This window comes from Lygodium microphyllum, chromosome 20, assembly GCF_053477565.2.
Source record: "Lygodium microphyllum isolate KBCC chromosome 20, Lygodium_microphyllum_v1.1.10, whole genome shotgun sequence".
Lineage (NCBI taxonomy): Eukaryota > Viridiplantae > Streptophyta > Polypodiopsida > Schizaeales > Lygodiaceae > Lygodium > Lygodium microphyllum.
Window position 1 is genome coordinate 10,774,805 of NC_141154.1, and position 12,736 is coordinate 10,787,540.

The following is a 12,736-nucleotide window of genomic DNA, read 5'->3' on the forward strand; positions in this document are numbered from 1 at the left end:
GCATATCTTATCTTGTGTTCTTGAGCGAGCTTTCTCTTGTGTGTATGGTGTGCGTTTGGCATAGCAAGCAAGCAAGTCTCTCCACCATAAAATTTATGATAAGAGACACACAAGGCATTTACATACAAATTGTAGATTATGATTATTGTTGTATAATTAGTGAAAAAGGATGCATGCTTAGTTGTGGTGCACCTAGTATTAGCTTGCTTGCAGATTGAAGTTTTTTGGGTTGGTAAAATATTTAACAACTTCAACTACATTGTCATAGGGAAGCTTGATAAGAATAATTATCTTATCGAATGCAAGTTCATGATGACAAATTTCTTGAAAGACAAGGGTGTTTGAAATTACATTGAAGAAGACATGGTAGTAGTACTCAAAGTTCATATGCAAAATGCAACTTTAAAATAAGTAAAGGTTAGGAAAGATTGGAAGCAGACAGAATGTAAAGTCATGTATTGGTTGTTTGTCAATGTCATAGATATCATGGTGGTCTATTTTCAAGAATCTTATATTCTTGCTATTACATGGAAGAATCTAGCAAGGCTGTTTGAAGTAAATACAAAGGCCAAAAAGCTATAGCTCAACTTAGCAACAAGTGAAAAGAGAGAGCCTGTCCATTAATGATAATACCTTGAAGATCAAGAGTACTATGGAAGCTCCTGGATCGATCAGTGTTGGAGTTGATGGTAATGATATTACATATGCATGCATGCTTAGATGGACTTGGAGATGAATACAAGAACTTCAAGTCATCTATGAATACAAGGGATGATATCCTTGATTTTGTGGACTTGATTTCTATGTTGATAAGGAGAAGAACCTTATCTTGGATTCCTCTTATTCTCAAAGTAAGAACAATTATGAATAGGTGTATTACTCTACTAGTAGAGGTAGAGGTCGTGGTGGCAGAGGCTAAGGTGATAGTCATGGTCAAAGTTATGATGCACAACAAAATAGAGGAGGACAGTCCTGAGGAAGGGGGATCAAGTCTCCATTGCTTTTGTTTGTGTGTCCTTCGATTCTTCAGTTTCCTCCTCTCTTGTTTGTTTTTAGAGGAGTTATCCAATCAAAGAAGGAATTATTATTGGAAACAATCCACAAAAATCACAAAAAGATGCTAATATCTTGGAGGATATTAACACACTAAATGTAACCCTATGTGATTATGAAACAAGACATGCTTCTAGATGTAATGAGTTAGTCAACAAGATGGAATATTTTTTGCTAATTGGAGCTCAAAATAAGGAGGAATTTAACAAGTTGGAGGAGTAAAATGCTCAAATCACCTTTCAAATTACATAATAGATGGTACATCAAATAGAAGAGAAGCAAAAGATAGACAAAGTATGAGATAGGAATGTTCATCTTTAGTCCATTAATTCCAATTCACAAGATATCATTAGGAAAATAAAAATTTCAAAATGCTTTGTAAGGTTATATTGGTAATGCTCATATTCTAGGCTCAAAGGATTCTACAACCTACTCCCAACTTTAAATTACTAAAGAAAGACTATTTACATAATGGAGGTTGATATGGTAACTCTTATGATCATACCAATAAGTGATTTGTGATGAGTGGGAGTTGAGATACAAATTCATGTTTTTCAAATACGATGGTCAATCATCATCTTGAACATATTTAGAAGAATGAACTTTTAAGTTGGAATCATACTTTGATTTTTTTTCACAAGGTAATAACCAAAAGATATATTTTTCTTCCTTATATTTGGAGGGCCTTTTCCACACTTGCTGGAGGTAGATGAAAAGAGAGGACAACAATGGTTTCCAATAAAATAGCTAAAACTTAGGAGTTCTTTCAAAGGATATACTTCTCAAATAACTAATAGAGGATTCATGTATACCCTCTTTATCATGCAACAAGGCAAGGAATAAAATTTAGACCCGCAAATGCTGCCAAAATAGAGAATATGCATGCTAAATCTAGGCCAAAGCCCCCTTATAATCAAGGTAATGCCAAGTTCATTCCCATAGCACTTTTCAAAGAAATGAAGGAGAAAGACTTATGTTTTAAATGTGGAAAAAAGTATACACTAGAAAATGCAAGAGTAAATGTATTCACAAGGAGGCAAAGTTTAATAATATGTTGGAATTGAAGGATAAGGAGGATGATTAATCTTCATATGACCATGTGGATAAAGAATTTGTGAATGGCACATATCTTTTTATGACTGACTTGATGGTTTCCTTCTGATCCTCTTGATGGCCATTTTTCATTTACTAGGTGGACACGATTATGGTGCACTATTCGATAACTCTACTTCTACCTCTTCCATCTCTGTGGATACATAGATCGGTTGTAAATGTCTAACTACTTTTAATATTCAAAGCAACATCAATAAAATGATTGCCTTCATTCTAGTGGATAGTGGGATTGCCCATAGTTTCATCAACAAGTAAGCCCTAGGGATTGGCATAAATACTTTCATATTGATTTACCTCACCCAATAAAGATTCAAGCAATCAATGGGAATGAAGAAATTAGTGCTCCAATTTGTGAAAATATGCCTCTTCAATTGTATCAAGCTTATACTATAGTAATTAACCTCATAGCTTTAGATATGGGTCTTATTGACATATATTATTGGGATATGATTAAGGTATTTACAAAACATTGCCATGGACTTTTCTCAAATGACATAGAATTTTATTAGAATAGGACTATACACATGTTGATGGAATACAAAAGAGAGCAAATTTTTAGCTTATCACCTACAATTTCCAATCAATTGAAGAAATAGTTCACAAAGCTGTCTCAATTTCTTGTATTCCAACTCAAGAAGAAATTCCATACCAACATACTAATTCAATAAAATATTTATCCCACAAAGCTCGACTTGAAGAGCATAAGGATATCTTTCAGGTATCTATAGCTCTACCTCCCACATGAAGGTGATTGATCACCCTATAGAGTTCAAACCTCAATCAAGACCAATCAACAAGACTCCCTATTATCTTTCACAATGTGAGAGGAAAAAAATTACCAAGGAAATTAGAGAATTGTTGGATATGAGATCATTGAATCTAGCTCTTCATCATATGCTTCACGAGTCTCACTAGTTAAGAAGAAAGATGGAACTTTTTGCATGCACATAGATTACTGTGATATCAAGAAGATCACCATAAAAAATCTCTATCCCATACTAGGAGTTGATGATTACTTGATGAGCTTAAGGCAAAAAAGTAGTTTATAAAGATTTATTTGAGGATGGGCTAACATCAAATAAGAAAGAGAGTATGATGAAGTTAAAAATAGCATTTAAGACTAATGATCGATTTATTCTTTCTTGGTAATGACTTTTTGATTAACTAATATCCCCACCACATTTCAAGCTTAGGTCTCATGAATAAGATATTACTAGCTTTCCTTTCTAAGTTTGTCTTGGTTTCTTCAATGACATTATTATTTAGAATAACTTTGAAAGACAATCTCACACATATAAGGAAGGTATTTGATATCCTTAAAACTCATAAAATCTTTGTTAAAGAAAGCAAGTACACTATTATGCAAATGGAAGTGGAATACTTGGGATATATAGTAAATAAAGAAGGGATCAAAGCTGATCCAAAGAAGGCCAAGTGCATCAAGGAATGGGCTACACTAAGAAAAACTACTTCACTTAAAGGTTCTCTTGGGCTATTATCATTCTATACATAATTCATTCAATATTATACCACAATTTTAAGTGAACTTCTCTTTAGCTATCCTAATACTATACATTATTTACTCAACACTATACCACAATTGTCATAACTCTTAAAAATAGGTTGAAGAAAGAAGCATTGCATGAAGGAGACTAGGGAGGAGAGAGAAGAGTGCATATGAGAGAGAAAGAGAAGAGAGAAAGACTAAGGAGAAGAGAGATATACTAGAATGAGAGAAAAGTGGTGAGAGAAGACATGACAACTTGGAGAAATTGGAGAGATTGCTTTGTATATTAATGAATAACGAAAAATTACATGTCTCTTAAATAGCTATATTAGTATGACATAGCATTATTTCCTAAATACACTAAAAATACAAGCCTCTTTCAAGTTTCTCACATTCCATCCTTGCCTTAGGTTTTTTGTCCACAAAAAACAAAAATGGAAAGATTATAATGACTAAAAGTATGGCATGACAAGTACTACATTGTTTTAATCTTTGGTTGAGATGAAGAGTAGGATAGAAGCTACACAATGTACAACATTTAGATGTCTTTAAGAAGAATTTTTAGCTATAAAGTGTTCATGGAAAGATGTCTGCAATCAATAGTAGGATGTTGTAATAACTGACCTTCCTGGACAAAATTTATCATAACGTTTCAAGGTATGGTCCAAAACGGGGGTGTATCACAAATTAAGACAAAGCTCTCAAAGAGTACTTTTAGTCTATGTAAGTGGCACTTTGGTAAAAGATAGATAGAATAAAGTTTATTCTATACATTGACCTATGATCTTCATAGGGATATACTATATACGACCTTCTTCATCAATTGGAGATATTCATCTACTTTGTCAACTTGGGTGGTGCCAAAGCAAGATTTGAGATAGGTTGATATAAAATACATTATGAATCTTAGTAGAAGATGAAAGTTTTGATATGTAGGTCAAGTCTTCTATGTGGTTAAGAATCCTATATGGTCCATAAAACTTGTGAGAAAGCTTATTGCTCGAGCCATCCTTTAAAGTGGAGTAGCGAGACTTGGATACTTTCAAAAACACCAACTCTTCTTCTTGAAACTTCATAGGTCACATATTCTCATCTATAAATATAGTTATTTGCTCTTGATCTTTCCTAAGATGATTCACTTTTCATTACTAGAGAAGGGTTTGGATATCTTCTCTAACTCTTATTTCCCATGAGGGTTAATCTTCTTGCTGGAAGAGAACTAGGGAAATGGCACCTTATAGCCATACAAGGATTTAAAGGGAGAAACTCTGATATTGGCATGGAAAAAATTATCGTACGAAAACTCAGCCAAGTATACAAAAGAATCCCATGCATGTTACACATCACAATCGAAGTGTCAAGCTGGTCTCGAACCACTTGTTGGTGAAGTGAACTGATCGATGGAGTGTGGAGCTTCAATGGATGAAATGATGCAAGGAGAGAGGGAGAGTGATAGAAACACAATTTCTGGATATGAAAAAGATAGTGCCATACTATTAGGTTTTTCCAGATAGGTATATCAATAAAGTTACAAACCTGAAGGTGCCAGGAACATTGGTCCTTTATTCCCAACAACCTCCCCCCTAAAGGCAATGTGCCCAAAGGTAGAGGAAAATAATAAACTAAGCCTAAGTATGTACAAAATTGAAAGCCTATACCTATCCTATCCCCATCATCTATTGGAAATGGGCAAACCACTTTGCTGGAAGACCCTTGTCAGAAGGTCTGTAGGGTTATCATTAGTAAGTACCTTGACTAGCTCAATGCTGTTGCTGTCAAGTACTTCCCTGAATGATACTTGACTTGTATGTGCTTTGTCTTTGCATGAAAGAAAGACTCTGTGCGCCAACATGATAGCACTCTGACTATCACAGTGGAGGACAAGAACCTTTGTAAAATGTGTTAGAAATGCGGGATCTAGAGCATGACATAACCGGAAGCTATGGAGGATGGAAGGAGAAGTGTAGACTCATGATGGAATGGACACTGTTTGTTACACAAGTGAATTAGGTTCCAAGATTGAGACTTGGACTCATAAACACAATCTTGTGTATGTGGACAATGACATTGACACTTTACTGAAATGAAAAGAGTACTATCATTGCATTAAGAAAGGAAGCAAGTACAATGCTTTATAGGAAAGTAGGAAACTGCAGTAGGCACCATTGTGCATATGGGATAAGTTAGCCTGCATGTCCTTGACCCTGAGACTCCATACAAAGAGGCTGTTTGAGTGTGATTGCTGATTCTCAACACCCCTCCTCAATCATAACTAGGAAAGGCACAAAGTGTGTAGAGGCTGTAATGAGAACCACCTGCAAAGTGTGGGTATACCACAGACATGGCAAAACACCAGAGGCTGTCGCAGAAAAAGCTAAGTGTGGGTACCATAAACATGGTGGACATCCAGAGGCTGTAACAGGGGCCTCACAAAGTGTACAGGGACTGTAATGCCAAGTTACATAAGGAGTTTACATAGCTTATGGCAGGAAGCATTAGGGCAAGGAAAAATACAAGGCTATTAAAACAGTCTATCAGAATTATGAGAGTACAAGGACTGATGAGTCTTGTCCTTCCGATCCTGGTGATCTTCATCTTCTTCTTTCTTTGCTTCATTTTCTTCTTCTTCTTTGACTGCGACTAGATAGGCCTTTTGGGATCTCTTTCTTGCGTGGCAGAACTTCTCGGTGTGTCCGGTCCTTTTGCAGAAGTCACAAAAGAGCTGATCTTTCTTGCCTTTGTACCTGTTGCCAACATATAATGCATGCTCATCTCTAGAGGTACTTGGTTCTTCTTTAGTTTTTAGCTTCTTTTCTTCTTCTAACAGTGATGCCTGGATATCAACAAGTTCAGGATTTGGCATGTTGATTAAAGTTGTTGATACGTTATTATATTCAGGAGGCAAGCTCTTAAGTAGAACACCAATGCAAACATCTTCATCCATTTTAATGTTGATTCCTGCAAGTTGGGTTAGGAGTCCTTCCATGTAATTAAGATGTGTGGCAAGTGATGTGCTGGACTTCATTTCAAGCCTGAAGAATTCAATTAGGAGACCATACTTTGATGATTTAGATTGTGCACCGAACAGGGTGTCAAGTCTTTTCCATGTATCCTGTGAGGTCTCACAGTTATTCACGTGATGGATATAACTGTCATCTAGCTCCAATTTGATAATGGCCTGGGCTCTGTCATCATTCTTTTGCCAAGTAGTTGCAAGGTCCACGTCCCGCGGTTTCTTCTCTTTGCCATTTGTGATGGCCCAGAGACCCTTCTTCATCAGGATGAGCTTGATGCGGGTTTGCCAAGTGTGGAATCCGACTCCTTTGAATCGAGCATTTGGCGAGTCTTTGCCCATGTTAGATTTACGGGAACAGTAGCAAATCAACTTCGGACTTTATTAGATTTGAGCAACAGAAGAATTGATTGAGAGACACAAGTGCTAAAAAGCACTAACTGAGTGTCAATGAATACCAAATCTGCAAAAGTCTTTTACTCCAAGTGATCTTCCCCTTCTTGATTTGATGCTGATGCCTTCAGATCTGAGTGACAGTACTTTAACGAACTTCAGAGAGTATTGCTCAGTGATTAAAATCACTGTTGATAACTTCAGTGAGAGAAACAGTGAAAAATGTCAAGATTTTGAAGCTTTTGGCTATGGTGGAATTAGGGTTTCTAAGACAGGGGCCTGGTTTTTTGCTGATTGCAGGAGCTACAGTGCATCATTTTCAAAACTTTTTACATATCTAGGAAGCTTATGTCATGGGCTACCAAAGCCCCATGGAGATTGTCAACATCGTGGTTAGTATACAGCGCGCAGGTGCCGCGAACAGAATCGGCGCAGATCTGGACAGCGAGGTCGAATTTGAGCAATGCTGGAGCTGTAGATCATCAATGTTGGCGTTTAAAGTGACAAGAAGCTGCGCCGTGAGCCAAGGAACATTTCTCCAGAAGAAATCGTGTTGAAATTCTGCCTGGTTGAAGAGTTATGGAAGCTCCAAGCAAGGTAGGTCCTATCTGGCTATGGCAGACACAGAACAGAGATTGGGGATTTTCACAATGCTGAGCTCCAGATGGTCCAATGTCCTAGATTGATGTGATACAGGGAAGCTTTATGAGTTGGGGAATACTTTTCCAGAAGGAAGCTCCAAGAGATTTGACTTGTGGAGTGAGATATAAGCAGTTCAATCTGACAGGGTGCTGCTGGCTATGGCTGCCATGGAAGCTTCAGTGAGAGTAGAGTTGAGAAAAGAAGTCATACACTGACACTGAGCTGGATGGAGGTTCAGAAGAATCAAGAGAGGCTGGAGAAGCAATGCCATGCCCAACTGGGTTCTGATACCATGTTAGAAATGCGGGATCTAGAGCATGACATAACCGGAAGCTATGGAGGATGGAAGGAGAAGTGTAGACTCATGATGGAATGGACACTGTTTGTTACACAAGTGAATTAGGTTCCAAGATTGAGACTTGGACTCATAAACACAATATTGTGTATGTGGACAATGACATTGACACTTTACTGAAATGAAAAGAGTACTATCATTGCATTAAGAAAGGAAGCAAGTACAATGCTTTATAGGAAAGTAGGAAACTGCAGTAGGCACCATTGTGCATATGGGATAAGTTAGCCTGCATGTCCTTGACCCTGAGACTCCATACAAAGAGGCTGTTTGAGTGTGATTGCCGATTCTCAACAAAATGAAGCTCTCCAACTAGATGTGAAAGCCATAAGGCCTCTTTGCATGTCTTAGTGGCAACCACATACTTTGCCTGGATATCCAAGAGATTGATCCCCCCATGAAGGTAAATACATACCCTAAAGTAGACTTCCTGCAATCCGAATGTCCATCATAGTTTGCATCCATAAAACCAACGATAGTTGCCTTCTGCTTTCCAAAGTAGATGCACAAATCCTTTGTGCCCTTGAGGTATCTCATGATACTTTTCACTACTTCCCAATGCTTCTTGCCAGGATTTGCCATATACCAGCTAACTAGTCCCACTACAAAGGCAATGTCAGGTCGTGTAGCAACCAACCATAGCATATATCAAGCTATCAACAGTTGAAGCATACATAATCTTGTCCATTTTAGCCTTGTCATCATCAGACGTAGGGTTGTCCTTTGCATTGAATTTCACATATGGAAGCAATGGAACCCCAATCACTTTTCCCCCTTCATATTGAAATGCTGCAAAACCTTGGATACATACTCCTACTGGGATAGATAGAGAAGCCCTTTTGGTCTATCCCTGAGTATCCACATCCCAAGGATATGATTTGCATCACCAAGATTCTTCATGTCAACATTGCCAATGTAGATTTTGCTTCAAAGAGTCCAAGGCATGAACATCCTTGCCTACAATTAGCATGCCATTGACATAAAAGACCAAGATAATCAAGCTACAATCTACTGCCTTCTTGGTGTATACGCACTAATCCATTTGACTCTTGTGAAAGCCCTGAGACTTCATGAATTTATCAAACTTGTGATACCAATCTCGAGATGCTTGTTTTAGCCCATAGAAAGTCCTCTTGAGTTTGCATACCATTTTCTCTTTGCCCTTTGCCGCAAAACCCTCAGGCTGCTTTATGTCGTCATGTAGATCACCATGTAAGAAGTAGTCTTTACATCCATCTGTATGAGTTCCAATTCTTCAGCTGCAACCAAGCCCAAGATGGTTCTCAAAGTAGTCATCTCGACTACAAGAGAGAATATTTAATCAAAATCAATTCCCAAGATTGTATTTTGGCGAGCAACTAGAAGTGACTTTCATCTTATAAACCCACTTGCATGGAAAAATCTTTTGCCCTTTAGGAAAATGCACCAAATACCAAGTACCATTCGTTTCAAGAGATTCCAGTTTTGAGAGCATAGCTTTAAACCACTTCTTAATGTCATGTCTAGTCATTGCTTCCTTGAAGCATGACAACCCACCACAATAAGTCACCATGACATAATCAATAGTATACTAAGCACTTGGAACAAACCTATCAGGTGGCCTTGAAGGTAGGGTCAACCTACGAAGCACAGGTTCATTAACACTTGCAGGATGTGGGACTTGCAAATTTGCATTTACAACTTGCTATCTCCTGAAATTTTAGCATGTTGTCCTACCACATCTAGCTATCCAAACTACATATTTTCATGTTGAGACTATGGGGCACCATGGGCAATACCTTGTTAACCATTTTCAACATCATTCCTTGCATTTTCAAGGTCATTTACAACAAGTATTTGCTGCTATCTACTAATGGCCACACTTTGCTATCCAACCAGTATATCTTTCTTGAATTCTGACCTCGTTTATCTTTTACTAGCTGCTTATGCATGCGATCTTCACAAAAGATTACATCATTATTGCATACTATTTTCCTTTTCTTGGGATCCCATAATTGTACCCCATTTCATCCTCATCACCATATCCTAGGAAAATACATTTACAATACTTTGGCTCAAGTTGGCTCAATTTTGTTACATTTCTCCTTATGGACATGTACAAAAGCCTTGTAGCCAAACACTCTCAGATGAGCATATGAAGGTGGCTTTCCCGACCACTCTTCCTGAGGGACTCTCCCCCCTCAAGAAAGTAGCTTTGAACTCTATCATCAATATTAGGCAGCCAGTTGGCTAAAAATGAAATTAAACTCATTAAGGTGTACAAACATGGCAATACCCTCTATCATGTAGAGATCCATTAGCTTCTTCAACCAATAAACTTTACTTGTAGCACTCTTTTGAGAATACAACTATTCAAGTCTCGTCCACATAGCATAGGCAGAGTCCAAAACCTCTATGTTAAACAACAAAGCATCACAAACTGAAAATTCAATGGTTAAGTAAGCAAGCTCATCAAGATCATCCTAGTTGACTTGTGCTATGTTGACAGGTCGTATTCTCTTCATCTTGATAGGCTTTGCCTGTTTCTTTTGCACAAAGACATTGTAGCACTACTTTTGCTTAATCACAAAGTTATGTGCTCCTTCAAGCCTCTTGATGTGTAGCAGGTTGCTACTATAATTGTTGCTAGCCATGATTGCAACTTAAAATGGCAAGAGAACAACCCTAATCTATCAAACAAGTGACCAAGAAGGGATGCAAAAAACCAACTTGCAGTGTACTTTTAGACCTTCAATTTTGGTTAGTGATCACATTTCAGCATGACAGTGGCATTTCAGATCAGTAGCATGCATACATAAATCCCCAAATAGCATCAAACAAGTGTAGGTACAAATCTGCCTTGCAGAGAAGGTCTATGTATAGCAGAAAATGTCTATAGAAAATAATTTATTTTCAGCTCATAAATGAAGCATGACATGTATTCAATCACTACACAAGTGTATCACTTTATATCAATACCAAAAGATTACCTAGAAGCTTCACTGAAAGCATACAACTGTGTCAAAAGCCACTTGTAGATATGACCCTGCTGTCTACAAATTTCTCACAGTCCAAGAGCAAGATTTTCAAGCTCGAGATCAAGACCAAGACATCTCCAAAACAATTTCCAAGTATGTGGCATCCAATATAGACATCAAGATGTCATCTAGAACACCCAAAATCAAGTATGGTACCATGGACATAACATCCCTGCTAAAACTAGCCCAAAATGATCTCTAATCATGAACATAACATCCCACAATGTTTTGGTATCAAGTAGGCATGTGTTTGCATCAAACAGACATGAGCAATGACCATTGTCAAGTCAAGCCATGAGATGCCTTCAAATTTCAGGCTGTCAATTACAACCACTAATTTCTTTACAAAAACTGAGCCAAAGATGGACTCAAGACAATCCCAAAAGCATGTTCAGACAAGAGGCATACATCCCCAACCATTTAGCATCAATAGGCATCAAGTAGCCACTACATGAGCATAATCCATAAGTATTTAAACACTGAAGAGTATGTTTGCCCTATTTTCTAGCTTTCTATCTAAAATTTCCAGCCACCAAACTAATGGCAATCACCTCCAATGATCAAGTTCAATGCTTAGCATGAGAACTAAGCATCCAAATAGTAATGATCACTTATGAGCTACCAAGAAGCATGGAGAGCCAAAGGACAAAGAGGTGCATTTTCGTAGCATCACGTTGGATGCCTAGAGTCAAAACAGGCCACAACCTGCTGTGCTATGGGTATGGGGAATGTAGGGGCACAAATGGGGTGCCTCTAATCAAGCTTAGAAGGGTAGAGAGCAAGCAAATCTTATAAAAATGAGTGAGAACAGCCATGTTTTGCCTTGCTTGTGTGTCCAAAGATCTCCAAAATGAGCTCACGAAGAATAGCTCAAGCAATGTCTTGATGGATCTCAAATGCTTCCCTAATGAATACCAAGAGAGAGGAGATCAAGACAAACGATTTCACAAGCTTGATTGCTTTGTTGAATGCCCAAATCTCTCTTTCCCAGTAACTACTCCAGCTTCTCAAGCTTTAGAAATGCCAAGCTTTGGTACTAGTTTGAAGTGAACTGATTGATGGAGTGTGGGGCTTCAATGGATTCAATGATGTAGGGAGAGGGAGAGAGAGATAGAGACTCATTTTGTGGGTACAAAAAAGATAGTACCACTCATGTTTTTCCAAATAGGTATATCAATAAAGGTACGAAAAAGATAGTACCACTCATGTTTTTCCAAATAGGTATATCAATAAAGGTATAAACCTGAAGGCTGCCTGGGCGGGCACAATGGCCCTTTATTCCCAACAGTTGACGCTTTCTGATAGACTATAGATGGAGTCAACTTAATTCCCATAGAGCTAAATACCACTTGCCAAAAGCTACTTATGAACTTAGAGTCATTGTCATATACAATAACCTGAGGTAATCCATATAACTTAAAGATGTGCTTCATGAATTGACTAGCCACTTGTGATGTAGTAAATTGCATCTTTGTGGAAATGAAATGGACTATCTTGGCAAGTATATCCACCATTATATAGATAATATTCTATCCCTTCTTAGTTGTAGGTAAGCTTGTGATAAAATTCATCGTTATGTATGTCCACTTTCATTTAGAAATGGATAAGTGTTGCAACATATCACCTAGCTTATGAGTGGTGTTCTT